Source organism: Dasypus novemcinctus, chromosome 14, assembly GCF_030445035.2.
Source record: "Dasypus novemcinctus isolate mDasNov1 chromosome 14, mDasNov1.1.hap2, whole genome shotgun sequence".
Taxonomy (NCBI): Eukaryota; Metazoa; Chordata; class Mammalia; order Cingulata; family Dasypodidae; genus Dasypus; species Dasypus novemcinctus.
Window position 1 is genome coordinate 17,376,675 of NC_080686.1, and position 18,913 is coordinate 17,395,587.

The following is an 18,913-nucleotide window of genomic DNA, read 5'->3' on the forward strand; positions in this document are numbered from 1 at the left end:
AGGGCGGAGACTCCACCCGAGTCACGCCTCACTACGTAGTCCATTCAAAAGGGCCCCACACCCCCAGGGATGGATGAGTTCAAGAGCATCATCTTTCTCTCTTTGGGATTCATCCAAGTCAAATGGTCACATTTCCTACTACATTTTTAAAAAATTAATAACTTAAAAAATATATTTTATTGTCTTTTTTTAAAAAAAGATACATAGATCACACAAAATGTCACATTAAAAAGTAAAAGAGGTTTCCAGATACCCCATCTCCCACCTCCCCATTCCTCCCACATCATCAACCTCTTTCATCAGTGTGGCACATTCATTGCATTTGATGGGAACATTTTGGAGCACTGCTGCATTGCATGGATTATAGTTTACATTGGAGTTTACACTCTCCCCCAGTCCATTCAATGCATTATGGCAGGATATATAATGTCCAGCATCTGAACCTGCAATATCATTCAGGACAACTCCAAGTCCCAAAAATGCCCCCACATCACACCTCCTTTTCCCTGCCCTCAGCGATTCCCATGGCCACTGTCTCCATGTCAATGATACAATTTCTTCCACTGCTAGAGGGACAATAATTCTATAGTAGAATATCAGTAAGTCCACTCTAATTCACACTTTATTCCTCCGTTCTGAGGACCCTGGGATGGCGATGTCCACTCCATCCCTAAATCACATTTCCTACTAATTCTTTAGATCCAGACCCGGTATTTTCTTTCCTCTGAGACATCTTGCCCAGTTCACCCATGTATTTCCTTTGTGTCATCGCTATACATACTATTTAACCCCTACTGTAGAAGGTTTTTCTTTTAAATATTTATTTCCCCAAATATTTAAAATGAGTTTTGCTAGAGAAAGCACTACCTGGTGGCACTGACCTCTGCCTAACCCTGAATAGGTACTTCAGTGGCTGTGGAAAGGAACGGTGAAAACTAGAGACGCTGAGTGCAGTTTGACAGTCATCTCGGTGCGTGCGAGGACTTCCTCGTGACCTCTCGAAGCCGGGGGTTTTGTCCTCTGCGGGAACAGAGCAATCTCTTAAGAAGAATTCAACCCATGTTCTTGCCTTGGGGAACTAACCTTGCCTTCCTGGTATCTAACAAACTAAAACATACTTTTCACGATAAAGAGTGAAACCATCAACTGCAGAAGAAGATGAAGAGCTCCTTATTGTCGTATGTCACATCATAGCTACAGGCCACCAGAGGTCTATTGATGAGAAACAGAAAAACAAAGGTTATCTTGTTTGTCATTTGATTCAGATATTCTAGGCACCTGGAAACACAAGGAAAAGCAAGTAAGTATGCTGCTTTCTGGAGATCTGTTTATCAGAATGAAAGGAATCCATTCTCTGATACATGATAACAGTTACAAATATTAGGCTAGCTCTGTTCTTTGCCAGTTTGTGGCTTGGAAATTATTCAAAATGTTTGCTGTTGCTACAGGTAATGCAAGTGGCAATGCAAACTTCGCTGCTCCTTTGACGAGCAGGAAGAGAAACTGGGTTTGCTCCTAAGCAACACCTAAGCCACAAGCTCACAGCCATATAAAGTCTTCTGCTGCGAGTCTTCCAAACCCCAGCCCTCTTTGTTAAGACATTTTGGAAGTGATTGAGGAAATTCTTCGTACATTTTGGAATTTACAGGTAAAATAGAGGCTTTTTTTCTCTCATTTTTTGTTGTTGTTGTTAGGGAATGGTAATTAAAGTTTTAAATGTTATAATCAGGATTTAAAAGAAAGGATATCTTTGACTTTCCTTTAAATGTGCAAGATTCCTTATCGGTGTGGAAAATATGCGAAAGATGGCAAAGAAAGCACGAGAGGACTGAGCTAGTCCTGAGTTGCCCTAAGAAAGCCAATGAGCTATTTTTCTAGTAGGCATTTTTGCAGACACGCCCAAGACATTCTGGTTTTGGGAGGGCGTTTGGACAAATGTCCTCAAGTTCAAGGTCCAGTGGGACTTGAGCACTAAGGCCCTGGGGGCCCCTGGAGGGTTTTAAAAGATCAGTTTCAGGTTTTAGAAATACTAACTGCCAATTGTTAATTAGGAAGGCAAACGGGAGCGTGGGGCAAGGCCCAGGACACATGAGGTCCAGTTAGGAGGTGGCGGGGTCTGTCTGATGGCAGGTGACTGTGTGGGACTGAGAAGCGCAGGACCCAAGGATGTGAAGGGGCGACAGAGGCGAGAGAAGGAGCTGGCAGGTGGCTAGGGACTCAGTACCCGTGGGGAGAGACAGGAGTGGACATGCCTCTGTGGCTTTTGACCATGGTGATGGAAATTCCCTGTATTCTTTGAGATTTTTTTTTTCTATTCTACTCTACCCCCTCCCCTGCCTTGGAACCTGTGGTAGCCACTGGCCACTAGGTTTCAGTTTTTGAAGAATAAGATAGGGCAGGGAGAGGGAAGAAGAGATGTGATGTGGGGGCGTTTTGGGGACTTGGAGTTGTCCTGAACGATACTGCAGGGACAGATGCTGGACATTATGTATCCTGCCATAACCCACTGAATGGACTGGGGGAGATTGTAAACTGCAGTATAAACTATAATCCATGCAGTGCAGCAGTGTTCCAAAATGTACTCGTCAAATGCAATGAATGTGCCACAATAATGAAAGAGGTTGTTGATGGGGAAAGAGGGGTGTGGGCGAGGGGGTATATGGGAACCTCTTATATTTTTTAATGTAACATTTTTTTGTGATCTATGTACCTTTAAAAATAAAAGACAAATAAAAAAATAATATTAAGGGCTTGACATATTGGTCTGTTTTCTTTTATTAGGCACTGCCTGTGTTCTCGAGGGATTCTTACTGAGAACACAGCAGGACTCCCCAGGGTGGGAGCTTAATATTTTCTTGTTGATTGTGTGGGTCTCCGCCCACTGAGATAACACCACATGACAAGATGAACACTTACATATTCTATAGAGGCCTGCCCCCTGCCCCATATATCCCCCCACACCCAACGCCCTGCACCAGTAACCCTCCCCTGCCATATCCGCCAAAAGAGCATTCCCACCACTGGAGTTTGAGCCACAGACCTGCAAATCCCCGGAGTTCACCTGCTCCTTCCCCCGACCCTCCCCCCAGCTCCATGGATGGTCCAACCCACCCCTCACCCTACCCCCCACAGACCAGCACCTCCGAGCCAATCCCCACCGCATCCCTGCACCACCCTCATGCCCATCCACCACCCACCCGCACCCTTCCACCTTATCGTAGACTTCACCCATATCTATACAGAGGTGGGCCGATGCCCATGTGGGCAAAACCCTTGAGATTTTCCAGTGTGCACCCACAAGCGCATTTCCGGTCTGGAGAAGGGAACTTAGAGCAGAAGCTCCAGGACATGCCAGAGTGCAGGATAGGGGGTCAGTGGGAATGGGTCTGTGCTAGCGCCCAGGCAGGCCCTCAGTGGCCGCGTGTCTTGGCGTCTCCCTGAAGTAAGGGTGACTTCCATCTCCCAGGATTATTGGGAATGGGTGAACTGGGTAAGAAATCCAAGGGGACACACTCTGCAAACCAAAGTCCTGACCGAATGCTAGTTGTTGCTTTAGATTTTCCCCCCTTCCTGGTGCATGTGGAAGCGTGGCTTGATTTCCCTTAGGTCCACTGTTCTGACCGCTGCGGAGGCTTTCCCACCCACCCTAGAACACTGCAGCCGGAAGGAGCCCTCGAGAACCACCCAGCCCCAGCAGCTCGTCTCACAGACGCGCCCACAGAAGCCTCTGAGCATGCGGCGAGCGCGGGCGAGGAGCCCCGTGGGGCTCGGCACGGTCGGTGACTGTCACCACACCCACCCGCCCTGGTCGGTGACTGACTGTCACCGCACCCACCCGCCCTGGCCGGTGACTGACTGTCACCGCACCCACCCGCCCTGGCCGGTGACTGACTGCCACCGCACCCACCCGCCCTGGCCGGTGACTGACTGCCACCGCACCCACCCGCCCTGGTCGGTGACTGACTGCCACCGCACCCACCCGCCCTGGTCGGTGACTGACTGCCACCGCATCCACCCGCCCTGGCCGGTGACCGTCACCACACCCACCCGCCCTGGCCGGTGACCGTCACCGCACCCACCCGCCCTGGCCGGTGACCGTCTCCGCACCCACCCGCCCTGGCCCGTGACCGTCACCGCACCCACCCGCCCTGGTCGGTGACCGTCACCGCACCCACCCGCCCTGGCCGGTGACCGTCACCGCACCCACCCGCCCTGGTCGGTGACTGACCGTCACCGCACCCACCCGCCCTGGCCGGTGACTGACCGTCACCGCACCCACCCGCCCTGGCCGGTGACCGTCACCGCACCCACCCGCCCTGGTCGGTGACCGTCACCGCACCCACCCGCCCTGGTTGGTGACTGACTGTCACCGCACCCACCCGCCCTGGCCGGTGACCGTCACCGCACCCACCCACCCTGGTCGGTGACTGACCGTCACCGCACCCACCCGCCCTGGTCGGTGACTGACCGTCACCGCACCCACCCGCCCTGGCCGGTGACCGTCACCGCACCCACCCGCCCTGGCCGGTGACCGTCACCGCACCCACCCGCCCTGGTCGGTGACTGACCGTCACCGCACCCACCCGCCCTGGTCGGTGACTGACCGTCACCGCACCCACCCGCCCTGGCCGGTGACCGTCACCGCACCCACCCGCCCTGGTCGGTGACCGTCTCCGCACCCACCCGCCCTGGCCGGTGACCGTCACCGCACCCACCCGCCCTGGTCGGTGACTGACTGTCACCGCACCCACCCGCCCTGGTCGGTGACTGACCGTCACCGCACCCACCCGCCCTGGCCGGTGACCGTCACCGCACCCACCCGCCCTGGTCGGTGACCGTCACCGCACCCACCCGCCCTGGCCGGTGACTGACTGTCACCGCACCCACCCGCCCTGGTCGGTGACCGTCTCCGCACCCACCCGCCCTGGCCGGTGACCGTCACCGCACCCACCCGCCCTGGCCGGTGACTGTCACCGCACCCACCCGCCCTGGCCGGTGACTGTCACCGCACCCACCCGCCCTGGTCGGTGACTGTCACTGCACCCACCCGCCCTGGCAGACCTCCTGTCCTGACGTCTCCGCAGGGGAGGCGGACTGCACCGCGGCGCAGGAGGCGCGCTGGTCCGGGGGCTTCCGCACCTGCTTCCGGTGGTCTCTCCTGTTCTGAGTGGCTGCCTCCAGCTCTGCAAGCGGGCAGCGATCAGGACAGGTGTGTAAAGGGCCGCCTTCGAGGGTGCTTTGCCCATCGTGGGCACCCAGTGCGTGATCCACCGAGGCGGTGACAGCACCTGAGCAGGGCTCCCGGGGAGGGTGGCACGCTGTGTGGCCAATCCAGCTCGGCGGCATTGGGCGACCCCTTGCGGGACGCAGGCCTGGCGTCCCCACGTGGGAAGGCTTGCCCTTGGAGCCGGCAGGCCTGGAGACCCAGCCTGCTCGGCCCGGGAGGTGGGACAGGGCCCGGGTCCTGGGAGACAGCCGTGCGACTGGGGAGGGCGACGGGGGCGACTTGCTCGGCAGTGGGGCTCACATTGTCTCCAAGCCGTGCCTGTTAGACCACAGCCTGTCCGTCCCGCCCACCAACTGAAGACCAAATCAGGTAGAACCCCTTCTCCTAAAGCTTCCTCATGAATCCCTCACCTCTTTACTTCATGTGATAAGGTCAGAACCAATGGCGTGATATTTTCGCCAGGCTATGCCACGGAACTGGATCTACCTGTCTCTCCCTCGGTGACTCTTTGTCTCTCTGTCTCTCTCTAATCTCTACCTACATATTTTTTAAGAAGTACCAGGGACTGAACGCAGGACCTGGCATATAGGAAGAAAGCACTCAACACTGAGCTACGTCCTCTCCCCGTTTATGTCTTTTGAAAGCTGTAATGCAGATTCTGAGGAAGCGTAGTGATTGTTTAGATTCCTGCCATCTGCACCTTAGCACTAGATGTTTAGTTTCTATTTGTTTTATTGTGTCTTAGAATCCTTTAATAGCAACCTCACCTAAAAGCCAAACAGCCCCCTTAGAAACCCGGAAACACAATAAAGACACGGGCAGTAGCACAGCTGCGTGTTTCCTTCAGCACAAGGAAGTGCCATGCGAGTTAGCCAGGCTTCGTTTAACTGGTTACGTCATGTGAAAAGCGAACACTGCAGATTGTCAGAAGGTTAAAAAAAAAAAATAGGTTGAGTAATTGCCTTAGTGCCTGAACTTTTGACACTGGGTTCTTCTTTGTTTTAAAATTGGCTTTATTGGGTATAAATGGCAACAGTAAAGTGTGCTGATTTTAAATGAACATTTTGAAGTGCTTTGACAAATACCACGATCACCGCAGTCAAACCATATGCTGCTGTCACCGCCAGAAGTTTTCTTGTGCCCGTTTGCAATCCATCCCCCTTCCCTTATCCAGGCCCCAGGGAGTGTCGCTGGATTCTTTTAATCCAGGTCATAGAAGAATGTCAGTAACTATCAAACAGAAGAAAGAGCAATAATGAAATCACTGCTAGAACATTTGATGAGTATATTTCTGCTTTCAAGGCATGGTTGGTAAATGCTGTATTTCAATTAATGATATATCTTGATAATGTGTGGATTAATACCATGACATCATATATGCACTAGTAGTATTCAAATAATTGGAATACACTGAAACATAAATGAAAATAATTTGGCTTTTCTTTGAGAAGGTATTTCAAACTATTATAGTTTTTCAAGGACAGTGACAGGAATATCACTTATCATTGCACTATAGCTAAAGAAATATGTGAGGTTGGCTGTCGAATGAATGGACGATCCCATAGCTTGTCTAGAGAAAGATGAGCTCCCAACAATTAATATCAAGCAATTTAAAATAAATCTTTCTATAAAAACTCAACAGCTTTTCCACTGTTCAAATAATTCAAACCCCAGAATTTAAAATTTCTTAGTTTTAGCTGTGTTCACATATGATGCTGGTAAATCTAGGCATAAGATTTTTCATTAAAAAAAATGGGAAGACTGATTATTGTTTTAACTAAATAAGCACATGATTCACATTTGAAGTCACTGGACGTTTTGGAGAATGCATCCCTGAAGAGTACTGAAATACTAACATTTATCTATGAGATATAAATCAGTCCCTGAAAAAGGCAAAAGAAACCTTTGTAGTAATACCAGGGTTGGTAAAAAAAAAAGACTACTTTTATAATAATCTTATATGATTTCAATATTAATTGATCAAAGGGCATTTTAATAGTAGATGCTAGATTGATAGCAATATGGAAGAACAAAGCAGTTTTCCAAAGGCCTTTGAAGGCTCTCAACAGAGCGCTGTGCAAAGATCCTGGGGCCACGCGACTAATGCCTTTTCTTTCTATAGGCTTCTGCCCTGAGTGGGGGGTCAGCCAGGCAGGTCCAGGTGGGCCATCCTCGCCATGAGCCAGTAGCAGTTGTGGTCTCTTTCCCTTCAGTCTGTACCCCATGACCTGGCCGTTAGTTCTTATTACTCTAGTGGCTGAGGAAATCAAATCTAAAGAGGGAGATGGAGATGTAGAGTCCCTCTAGGCCCAGAGCAGAAGGCTCGGTGGTCCAGGTGGGCAGCCTTGCCACGGGCTCCACTCTGGCTCCTGGGTGGCTCCTAAGGAGGTCTGAGATTGGTCACAGGCCAAGAGGAGTGAGTTCCAGGGCCTCCTTGTTCCGTCTGTGTATCAGTCAGCCAAAGGGGTGCTGGCGCAAAATACCAGAAATCTGCTGGCTTTTATAAAGGGTATTTATTTGGGGTAGGAGCTTACAGATACCAGGCCATAAAGCGTAATTACTTCCCTCACCAAAGTCTGTTGCCACATGTTGGGGCAAGATGGCTGCTGGCGTCTGCCAGGGTTCAGGCTTCCTGGGTTCCTCTCTTGGCTCTGCTCCCAGCTTCCTCTGATATCAGCTGTAGGTTGGGACAAGTCTCATCTCTCTCCCAGGGCTTGTTTCTCTCTAGGATGAGCTGCTCTCTTCTCTCCACAAGGTCAACTGTAGACTATCAGGCTAATGGCTTATCTCTCCTCCTGGGCTCTAGGATCGAAACTCCCACTTCTCTTCTCTTCAATGCTGTTTCTCTGTGAATCCCTGTCTACCAAGGGGGTGGAGACCCAGTGCCCTACTGACATGGCCCAATCAAAGCCTTAATCATTATTTAACCAAGTAACAGTGAAACCTCAGAATCTAGTATAATCTAATATGCCCAGAGGAACAAACATAATCCACTATCTATTTTTGGAATTCATAAACAATATTGAACTGCTACAGTTTGTCATACACAAAAATGTTTGGCAATGAGCTTCTCAGCAACTCCTTAACCTGAAAGTCCAGTAGGTCAGTGAGTATTTGCGTTCACTTACTCCCAGGTCATATACTATGGTCATTTACTCTCCTTGTGACCTGGACCCGCCTGCGGGCCAGGCCAATACGACAGGACGTCTCCCGTCCGACCAAGCTCGGGGATCTAGAAACAAAGCAAACGACACAGAGACAGGGACAAGAGACACGAAGAATGGAGGCAAGACAGGGTTCTGATCAAGCCTCGTTTATTGGGGGTAAAACATGGGAATATATACTGAGGGAAGGGAACGTGTCCACAGGTGATAAGCTAGTCTCGCAGGTGACAGGCGTCCAAGGAGGGGATTGGCCGAGTGTTCACGCCAAACCTGCGGAGTTTCGCGCCTCGCGCATGCGTATTGCTGTGGTCACCTGAGTTGTAGCCGGAAGGGGAGAACAAAGAAGCAGGGAGGAAGAATAAGGAAATGACAGGGCAGATTTGTGAACTCTGCCATGTTGTGAGATCCGCCATGTTGTGGGAGGCAGTAAATAGGTCTCACAGCGGGTGGCCCCCTACAGGTCCCCCTTTTCTGTTTAATATATTATGAATTGAAGAAAGGAACAGCCGGCGATGGCTCATGATAGAGCAGGGCTTATTTTCAGTAGTGGCATGTGGCTGAAAGGTGCTCCCATGCTGAAAGGGGGGGCTGTGCCTGTCTTAGGTCAGGGCTGCACCCGGTAAGCGATTCATCTTACCCGGTATACGATCAATCTTACCCGTCATTGGGAATCATGGCAGCAAAAGGCCACGTCCCTGTCTTAGGTTGACTGATGGGTCAGCCCAGTTGCCCGTCATTGGCTAACCAGCCCAGCGCCTCAGCGACAGATGGCTTGCAATTACAGCAAGCTATAACGGGGAGCCCTATACCATGCATGACATGCAAGACATACGGAGATTAGTGGGTGAGGCCACACCCGCCCTGGTCTGTTTAAGCCAGGGTGCCCGCTGCCCTTATGAGCTGCTAAATCCCTTACTGAAGCCATTCAGCGATATCAATTAAACAGAGAAGGGTTAGCTGCGGTAAGGGAGGTGGTGACCATGGGCAGAGAAAACAGGCAAGGAAAGGAAACACTATTAGAATACAGGTTGGCGATAAGGTAACATAAGAAATTTGCACTTTCAAAGATTGGTTGTTTGTTCTTCGGTCCAGATAGGTTGGTATTGATGAACAGCGGCGAGATACATCACGTGGGCAGAAATTTGCTTCATCCTTTCTTGGAGAAATTTAAGGAGGCAAGGCGCAAATGCACAGATTAAAAGGAAAGTGATTAGGGGGCTGAGGAGGGGACTTAGCCATGTTATGAGGGGGGAGGTGAGCCAGACAGATGAGGAAATTGATTGGAAGTGCAATATTCCTTCCCACAATTCTCGCAATTTCTTAACATTTTGCTCAACAATACCAGATTCATTCACGTAGTAGCAGCATTCCTCCTGAAGGAAAAGGCAGGTTCCCCCTTTTTCAGCCGTGAGTAAATCAAGGGCCCTGCGGTTTTGTAAGGCTACCTGGGCGAGGGATGTTAGTCACTGCTGCAGAGAGTCAAGAGACTGCACACTGGATTCTAGGCTAATTTGTCATTGTTGTTTAAAGTATTGCAAGCTGATGAGGCCATGACCAAGAGCACCACCTGCTGTGGCAGCTGCAGCGACTGAACCTGTGAGGCTAATTTTTTACCAATATAGGGAGGAAGGCGGCTCTCTTTGACACAGATGGGGATTAAATTTTATTTAACTTTAACTGTAAAAATTCCTTTTCCACCAACCTTCTGTACTTTCAGTATTCACCAGGTTTTGTCCCACACTCTACTCTTTCCAATAATCAATCATTTTATCTCAGGACAAAATCATCTTCTGTTTCCTTAATAATAAAAACACATTCCATATAGCCTACTTACAAAGTTATCAAGCAAACCTTAAATAACATAATACCGTGAATACTAAACAAACTTGTTAAAATAATGAACTTTTGGAATTAGCCACTTAAACACTTTAATGTAAACAGTGCTTCATAAGACCTTTTATAATTATTTATAACCATATAGACTATAATTATATCATTTTAAGACAAATTTCATCTTCACAGAACACATTCCCTTACTTAAAGTTATTACGATACCTTCTACAATTTGCCACATGCAAATTAAGTTCCATCCAAGAGTTTATGAAAATTAGTCATTCTACTTTAGGACAAAATACACCTTTTTGCAAAAACTTATTAAATTTCAGTTAGCATTGTCACAAACTTTTAACTTTTTTAATATTCATTTAAGTTTTGCATCCTTCATATTATCCTGGGAAGAAAAATAAGTTATTCATTTCAATCTAGGCAAGAACCATTTTTTATGAAAAGGCATAGTAATTTTGTTAATCAAGACTTACAATTTTTATTATTGTAGATATCTTATTAACATTTAAACTTATGTATTAATATAAGTACTTATTTAATTTTTGGCCATTTGAATAGCGCGCTTTTAAAAATTTCTACTAATTTATATTTACCATCCGGAGGTATCACAATATACACTGACATTGAATGAACAGACAGACAAACACAAAACAATTACAACACATTAACAGAAACATACAATTTATTTACAAGCGACTCATAATTCTTACTTTCTTGGTATAGCTACTTTTAAATCCTCTGTTATACAGCACATCATAGATTATACCTTTCAAGATTTCTTCTGGAATTCATGTTGCCTGTAATATGCAAGCTTGTGCTTGGAAACATTTTTATTAGTTATCAGCAATCAGTTAAAATAACTTGAGCAGCACAAATGTAGTTAAGTTTTCATTTTGCAGTTTAGACAGACCATTAACACACATTTTTGGATTATTACTCTAAGACTAAATTGAGACTTTAAGTTCTGGAGAAAAGTATTGATTTAAAACCGAAAACTTCCTTTAGACCTTAATAAAAACTTGGTACCAATTTTATTATCTTGGTCAAGCAAGCCCAATCAGAACTAGAATGGAAACAAAATAAAACACAAATGTTGCCACGTTTTTCTCTCATTCCAGTGGCTTAACTATATTAGCCTTCACTAGCCCAGAGCTACATTGTCATGTAGACAGCAGGGAGCCCGAAGAGTTGTGAAAGGATTTCGGGGCCTGTGGCTGGCCCTGCCTCCCGTTTCCCTGATGGGGAGTGAGAGGGTGACCCTGCAGGTTGGTTTGGGACTGACATCAACCTTTTTACTGCGGCTGTAAAAGCTTTTGCCAAGCCTTGTTGATAGGCGGGGCCAATTTCAGAACAAAGCCTGATGTAACCAGACAAGTTCTCCTTCTTTCTATAAGGTCTAACTGCGGCCTGATAAGCCGCATTTGCATTTACAAAGACAATTTGCTTTACATATCGCTGAACAGTCTTTCTGCAGCCGTGCACAATCTGCCTACAAAATCTGAAAAAGGCTCCTCTGGTCCCTGCTTAATATTAGTGAGGGAGGAGGCAGGGCGTTCCTTTGTGGGCAACCTTTTCCAGGCCCTAAGGGCTGCTGTTTGAATCTGGGCAAACAGGCCAGGGTCATACCTACATTGGTCATCATTATCTCTATAATCATTTGACCCTGTAAGCATATCTATATTCCACCCCTTGCCGGCCTGAGCATTATGCCTGGCTGTATCGGCACAGAACTCGGCGTACTGGGATTTCCATAACAGGTAATCTCTCGCACTGAGAGCAGAGCGAGCAAGAGTACGCGAATCATGAGGTGTAAGCCAGCCATCGGCAATGTGCTCCAAGATTTAACAGTATATGGAGCAGTGGGCCCATAAGTAGAGGCGGCGGTTTTAAGCTCTTTCAAAGATTTAAAGGGGAAAGTGGAATGCATACAAATTACCCTTGCCTCACCATTTGCCTCATTGTCTTGCCCCTCGGCTTGCCTCTCGGTGACCGGATATGCAAAAAAAGGGGGGTTCTTTTACTGCAGAGGATGCACGCCTGGGTGGCTTATCTAAGCAGGAGCAGGTGGGCGGGAAGTCTGTAAAAGGATTGTAGTCAACTGTTTTTCTGCATTTATGATGTTCTAATGCTTTTAGCTGCTCTAGCTCCTTTAGGAGTTGTAAATGTTCCCTCTGTAAGCGAATTTGCTCTTTTGTTTTCTCTATCTTTGCTATGACTCCTTGGTTATCCTGAGTTTCAAGATTGCCAGCACCAATAGGGCAACTGGGCGGTGGCGCAGATGGGGAGGGAGAATATGGTGGCGGGTAGTCAATGGCAGTGAATTTCACTGACTCTGACTTGGAGTCAGAATCAGAGGTTTCAGAACTTGCACTTGCGCCAGCTTTCTTTTTGCGCCTATTTTTATTTTTCCTACCTATTTTGGGTTTGGCCTCATTATTTTGAGATAGGGGTATCTCTTCCTCACTTTCTATCTTAATAGAAACTGAATCTGAATCGATAGGAGGCAGGGCTCTACATGGTGTCTCCTTAACTCCGAGATCCTGACTGTGTGATTGCTAAGGGCGGTAGAAGGACTGGATCCAGGGGGAATCCGGCCCTGTGACAGAATCTCTTTGCCCTTTGTAATTACATTTGCCATGACTGCATCTCTATGGCGGACACAAACTATATCATTGCATCTACGCTCCCTTTCTGTGGAAATTAAAGAATTCTAGGAGCTGTTTAACTTTTAACCCTTACTCCTCATGCCTTTAAAGCCTCACATAGACCTTCTACAAACACTTTATGCTCACTCATTGCTTGTCCCATACTTTCGCCGATCACGTACCGAGAGCCTGACCGCGCAGCAGGCTACTGTGCGGTGTCTTTTTCTACTCTGAGATCCTGACCGCAGGCTCCAGGTGGTGTCTCTTTGTTCTCCGAGATCTTGACCGCAGGCTCCTGGCGGTGTCTCTTCAAATATTTTCTTTTGGGCCCATCAATCGGCGTTTTCTATATCATTGCTCAGTTCGAGCCCCATGTTGGGCGCCAAAATGACCCAGACCCGCCCGCGGGCCAGGCCAATACGACAGGACGTCTCCCATCCAACCAAGCTCGGGGATCTAGAAACAAAGCAAACGACACAGAGACGGGGACAAGAGACACGAAGAATGGAGGCAAGACAGGGTTCTGATCAAGCCTCGTTTATTGGGGGTAAAACATGGGAATATATACTGAGGGAAGGGAACGTGTCCACAGGTGATAGGCTAGTCTTGCAGGTGACAGGCGTCCAAGGAGGGGATTGGCCGAGTGTTCGCGCCAAACCTGCGGAGTTTCGCGCCTCGCGCATGTGTATTGCTGTGGTCACCTGAGTTGTAGCTGGAAGGGGAGAACAAAGAAGCAGGGAGGAAGAATAAGGAAATGACAGGGCAGATTTGTGAACTCCGCCATGTTGTGAGATGCGCCATGTTGTGGGAGGCTGTAAATAGGTCTCACAGCGGGTGGCCCCCTACATCCTTGGATCTTTGTTTCCAAATATGCAATACAGATAAAATGCCTCCCTTCATTGGGTTGTTTAATAAATAAATAAATGTATGTATTTAAGAGTTTCACTCATTTTAAGGGTCTTGTAAGTTATAGATGTCATCATTATTTTTGTTTACTTATTTATTTATTTGATTAGGGAATCTCCACACCTTGGCTGCCAGGTCCAATATGTGTGTCTAAAGAATGGAAATAAGCAAGAGAGGACAAATGTGAAGCAGTAATGTTGCTATTTAATTAGAAAGGGGCATATACTCAGGCCATGAGGTGTTCTTTCAAGCCACATTGACAAGAAGGACCCAGCTTCCTACAGATTTTCTTCATGGGAACCATCCAGACTTCTTGGGGTGGCTGTGCAGCTCTTGCCCCTGCCCTGGCAGTCACAATGCAAGGACGGCGAGGGTTAGGATGCACAGATAATTACTTGCAAGAATCAGAGAGGGGGATTTCAACCTCTGGAGGCTTTGCTCTCGTAAACTTTTTTTACTAGAAAGTCTTCGCCCTTTGGCCAATGCACCTGTCTTAGTTTGCTGAAGTTTGCCAATGCAGTAGACTAGAATTGGGTTGGCTTTTGTAATAGAATTTATTGGGGTAGAAGCTTACAGTTCTAAGACTGAAAATGTCCAAATCAAGAGACGCTCTTTCACCAGTTTACAGCTATGGGTGGTCAGGCACATGGCAGGGCAAAATGGCGGCCACTCATCTTTCCCCTCTCCTCTGTGCCTGTAGCTAGTTCTGCTTTGGACGTCTCTACCTGTGGCTTCTCTCTGTGGGTTTCTCTTTCTGCAGCTGCACATGATCCCGGAGACCTCTCTCACTTGGCAGGGTAAAAGGGCAGCTCTCTTTCTCTGTGTGTCCAGCAAGAGGGTCGAGACAGACCCTGGGTTATGCTTCCCTGAAGTCCTCCAATCCAAGGCTCTCAGCTGAATCCAATCCAGTCCATTCACACCCTCAGGAATGGACCACTTTAAGAAGATACTTTTCTGGGGCCCACATAAAAGACTCAAATCAATACAGCACCCTTTGTGGAGTCACTGCAGGGTGCTGGCCTTGGGCTGAGTGTGCCGACTCAGAGGCACCCTGGGTTCAAATCTTGGCCCCACCTGCCAATAGCTGCACAGACATGACAAGTTGCACCAGTCCCAAAGCTTCGGGGTCCGCATCTGTAAAACAGGGAGTGATGAGCTGGAAGGGCTGCTGGGAAGATGGAAAGAATGGAGCCTGGCCTGCAGTGAGCATTCCGGAAGTGTGGCAGTCCACCCCCATCTCAGTTTACCTCTACCAGCCCTCTGTGATATATTTGAGCTGCACTTCACAGGTGACGAATTAGGCCCAGAGACTTAGGCTGGACTTCGTGGCACACATTTAGGAAGTGCTTTGGGGCTGGAGGAAAACTGCAGCCATTTCCACTTGGACGTTAGAACTGTTTTTTCCCTAGTTACAGTCTTGCCATTTTTTCCCATTGTTTTTCCTAAGAGCAGTTTTCGATTTATAGAAAAGTCATGCAGAAAGTACAGACTTCCCAACCGCCCCCAGCCCCCAATTTTCTCACTTGCCTTAATGTGGTACCTTTGCTACATTGATGAGTCGATGGTACTCTAATTTTACTATTAACTGTAGTCCATAGTTGACACCAGGGATCACTTTAGTTCATTTAAAAAAAAATTATTCCAGTAACATATACAGCATAAAATTTCCTATTTTAACCACATTTAAATACACAGCGTCATGCTACATCACCACCATCCATTACCAAGACTTCTCCATCACCCCAAACAGAAACCATACTCATTAAGCATTAACTCCTCATTCCTTCATTTTCATCTATGTGGTCACACGTATCAGAACTCCATTTCTTTTTGCAACTGAATAATATTCCATTTTATGTACCAACCATGTTTTGTTTATCCATTCATCAGTTTGTGGGCACTCGGTTTGCTTACACTTTTTGGCAATTACGAAAAACGATGGTGAGCAAACCAATCCCACCAGAGCAAGTTATTTGTGCTGCAGCGCAGCACGGCTGACCATTCCTTACGGTGGGAGGTGTTGTGAATGTTCCAGCTTTTGAGGGTGGAAAGAGCACTGGGAGAAGCCGGCGAGTCGGTTTCTTTAACCTGTGGGTGAGCATGAGTGGGGTTAGTGGGAAGGAACTGTGAGGAACCTCCAGCTTCCCACTTATTTTTATTTTTTTGAAAGATTTATTTTATTTATTTCTCCCCTCACCTTGTTGTTTTGTGCTCACTGTCTGCTCTCCATGTATGCTGTGTGCTCTATGTGTCTGCTCATCTGCTTTTTAGAAGGCACTGGAACTGAACCTGGGACCTCCCACGTGGGAGCCACCTCTGCTCCCTGCTTTGTTGTGTCTCTCATTGTGTTTCCTTCTTGTGTCTCCTTGATGCATCATCTTGTTGCATCAGCTCGCTGCTCCAGCCCATTGTGCCAGCTTGCTATCTTGCTCATCTTCCCTAGGAGGCACCGAGAACCAAACCTGGGGCCTCCCATGTGGTAGGTGGGCGTCCACATGCTTGAGCCACATCTACTTCTCCAGTTTCCCATTTAGCAGGAAGGAATCGAGAGACACAAGTGTATGGGTTGGGTATGTGCTCTTGGTAAGTTTTGGGAAGAGTGCTTGCTGTGTTCCATCCACGGTGTGGGGTCCTGAGAAGACCAGTGTCCAAATCATTCAGTCCCACTCGTGTTGTCAATGGGCCAGCAGCTGACCCCTGCTAGGCTGGCCACCCCAACGGCAGGCCCAAAGCTCCTGGGGTCTACTCAAACCCCGGGCTTCCCTCTCCCTTTCCTATAAGGGTACAAGACTCTCATGATGAGAGGGAATTCTCCGGACCTATCAACGGAACACATGTGGCTAAGGGTCTGAGAGAAACAAGACCCTCATTCTCCCTGGCGGTGGGGAGCTGGGCCTGGGGCTCTGCGTTTGGGCCCCATGGCTCTGGCTGGCTAGGGGCCTTCTCTGCTGTGGGGTGGATACCTTCCCTCCTTGGAATGATACTCTTCCAGGCCTCTAATCCAAAGGGAGTCACCTTTGTACTCCTGATAAGAGAGGGCCAAGGGAAGGCTTTGAAGATCTGGTTCAGGGGGCAGCAAGCTTAGACCAGGCTATTCGAGAGGTCTCAGGAGGTTAAACGTTTAATTATCAATCCTTTGGTTGCCTCCCTCCCACACTTCAAGGAAAGCTCCCATTTTTCTGGCGGTGCTATCTGAGTAGAAGGAAGGACCTCACAGGGCATTTCCTTCTCTTTCCTAGCAGGTCAAAGACAGTCACTTTTAGAGTCTGCACCTGGTGCAGCTGTTCTTCCAGCAGTTCTCTAGAATGTTGTCTCAGTTGTGAGTGAGCTTCCTCCGGGTTGAGGTTTGGTAGCCAGAGGCTGGCCAGCTGCGGGGCGCTGGTGAGGAGAGCCGCCACTGAGCTCTGGGGCCACTTCTCTCTCCCCAGGTCCCAGGCGCCGCCCCATTCCTTTGAAAGTGAAAGAAAGAAAATGGATAATAAATGATACCCTAACAGATGATGCACAAAGGACTCAAACTAGCAGCCACCAAAATCCACAGGGGAAAAATGACTTAAGGGCCAAGGCTCTTTGAATTAGAAAGAACCCCATTCCCAGGACAGGACTGGGGCGCCGTCGTGGAGCGCTCTCCTCGCTGGCTGAGTTGGGCATTGGTGGGAAACCCCTCACAGGCTCCGGGCCTGGGGGTCCCTGGTGGGAAACCCTGAAAACAGAGCTGACCGACCAGCAGGTGCTGGTGGCAGAGCTGTGGCCACCCTCAGCTCTAGTTCTGGGTGTTTCCTGATTTTCCTGTGGTTGATTTGAACACCTGAGTGCTGTAGCTCAGAAGGCCATTTGACTTTTGCTTCTCCAAGTAAGGTTTTAAAGGCAAAACTCTTCAGTACAAGCAACTCTTTTGGACTCCTGACATTCACATGCTTGCTGGACATACTTGGCCAGCCTCTGCACTTGCAGAATGTGCTCTTGTCGCCCTCCAGCTGGGGTCTTCTGGGGTCGTCAGGCATGCAAAGGCATGCAGAGAAAGTCAAGAACTTTCCTTATGTTCTGGTAAAGGGGCCAATTTAATATGGACCTCAGTATCTAGGCACTTTAATTTTTCTTTCTGTGGTCTGAGATCCAAAACACCTTTTAGAAGACCACAAAAGACTTTATTTTTACAACATAATTCAAAGCTTATCAAGGTCACCGACATTTCACTTTATTATCACGAAGCTTCCTGAGGAAAAGTAAAGTAAAAATATAGGCAGGCGGGCTTCCAGACCTTTGCTTTTTAACATGTGGAATGGAGAAGGAAAAATGTTCCTACTGCTTTTAAGGGACTATTTTCAGTGTAATGAACTTTTAACGCCGTCCGCAATGGGAGGCTAAGCCCTCACTTTGTAGACCGAGGGAAAAAGGAACCATCTTTTTTTTGTGCAGCATGGATTTTCAAAAGGCATGGATTTTAGAATGTTTCAGAGAGCTTCAGGCTCTTCTGAAGCATTTCTGTAAAATGCATGGAAGAAATATTCGTGGGTGGTGTGATATATTTGCTATTGCTTCATTAGGTCAGGTATTGCCTCAATACTCAAGTTATGTGTATTCTTGTCTGTGTGCATGTGTTGGGGGTGAGGAAGGTAGAGGGAGTTTTCCTTAGTCTGATGCTTGTCACATAGTAGGTGCTTTTCTCAGATAATTTTGGCTGCAAATAATAGAGATTTGAAAAATGGACTTAAATATATTTCTTAAAAAAAATGACCATACAGTCCTAGACTGGTAGGGTGGGTCTGTAGTGCTGACACCCAGACTTTTCACTCTGCTGTGATTGGGTGCCATTCCCAAGTTACCTCATGGTCCAAGATTGCTGCTGGAGCTCCAGCCTTTTAACTGCATTCTAGGACATAGGAAAGGCAAAGACAGGCAAAGTAGGGTACCTCTCTCTCTGAAGGGGTTTCTTACCTCTTTGGTGTGTAGTGGATTCCCAACCACTCTACTGCTTCTGTTTCAGTGGTTAGAACTCAGTTATATACTCACAGTGGCTGCAATGAAGACTGGGAAATATGCCTGACTTTAAAAAAAAACAGAGTCCTTTTATTAATAAGCAGGGAAGAATGGATTTTAATAGACAGCTAGCAATCACTGCTATA

At 47.9% G+C, this 18,913-nt stretch overlaps 1 protein-coding gene across 2 annotated transcripts in view; it reads left to right on the forward strand.

Annotated features, from left to right (window-relative positions):
* The first annotated feature begins 1,547 nt into the window (after window positions 1–1,547).
* RP1 (RP1 axonemal microtubule associated) overlaps window positions 1,548–18,913 on the forward strand; it is a 391,698-nt gene continuing 374,332 nt past the window's right edge. For both annotated transcript variants that reach the window (XM_058275538.2, XM_058275539.2), the window contains exon 1: window positions 1,548–1,648. The gene's annotated coding sequence lies outside the window, so the exon portion shown is untranslated. The remainder of the gene's footprint in view (window positions 1,649–18,913) is intronic.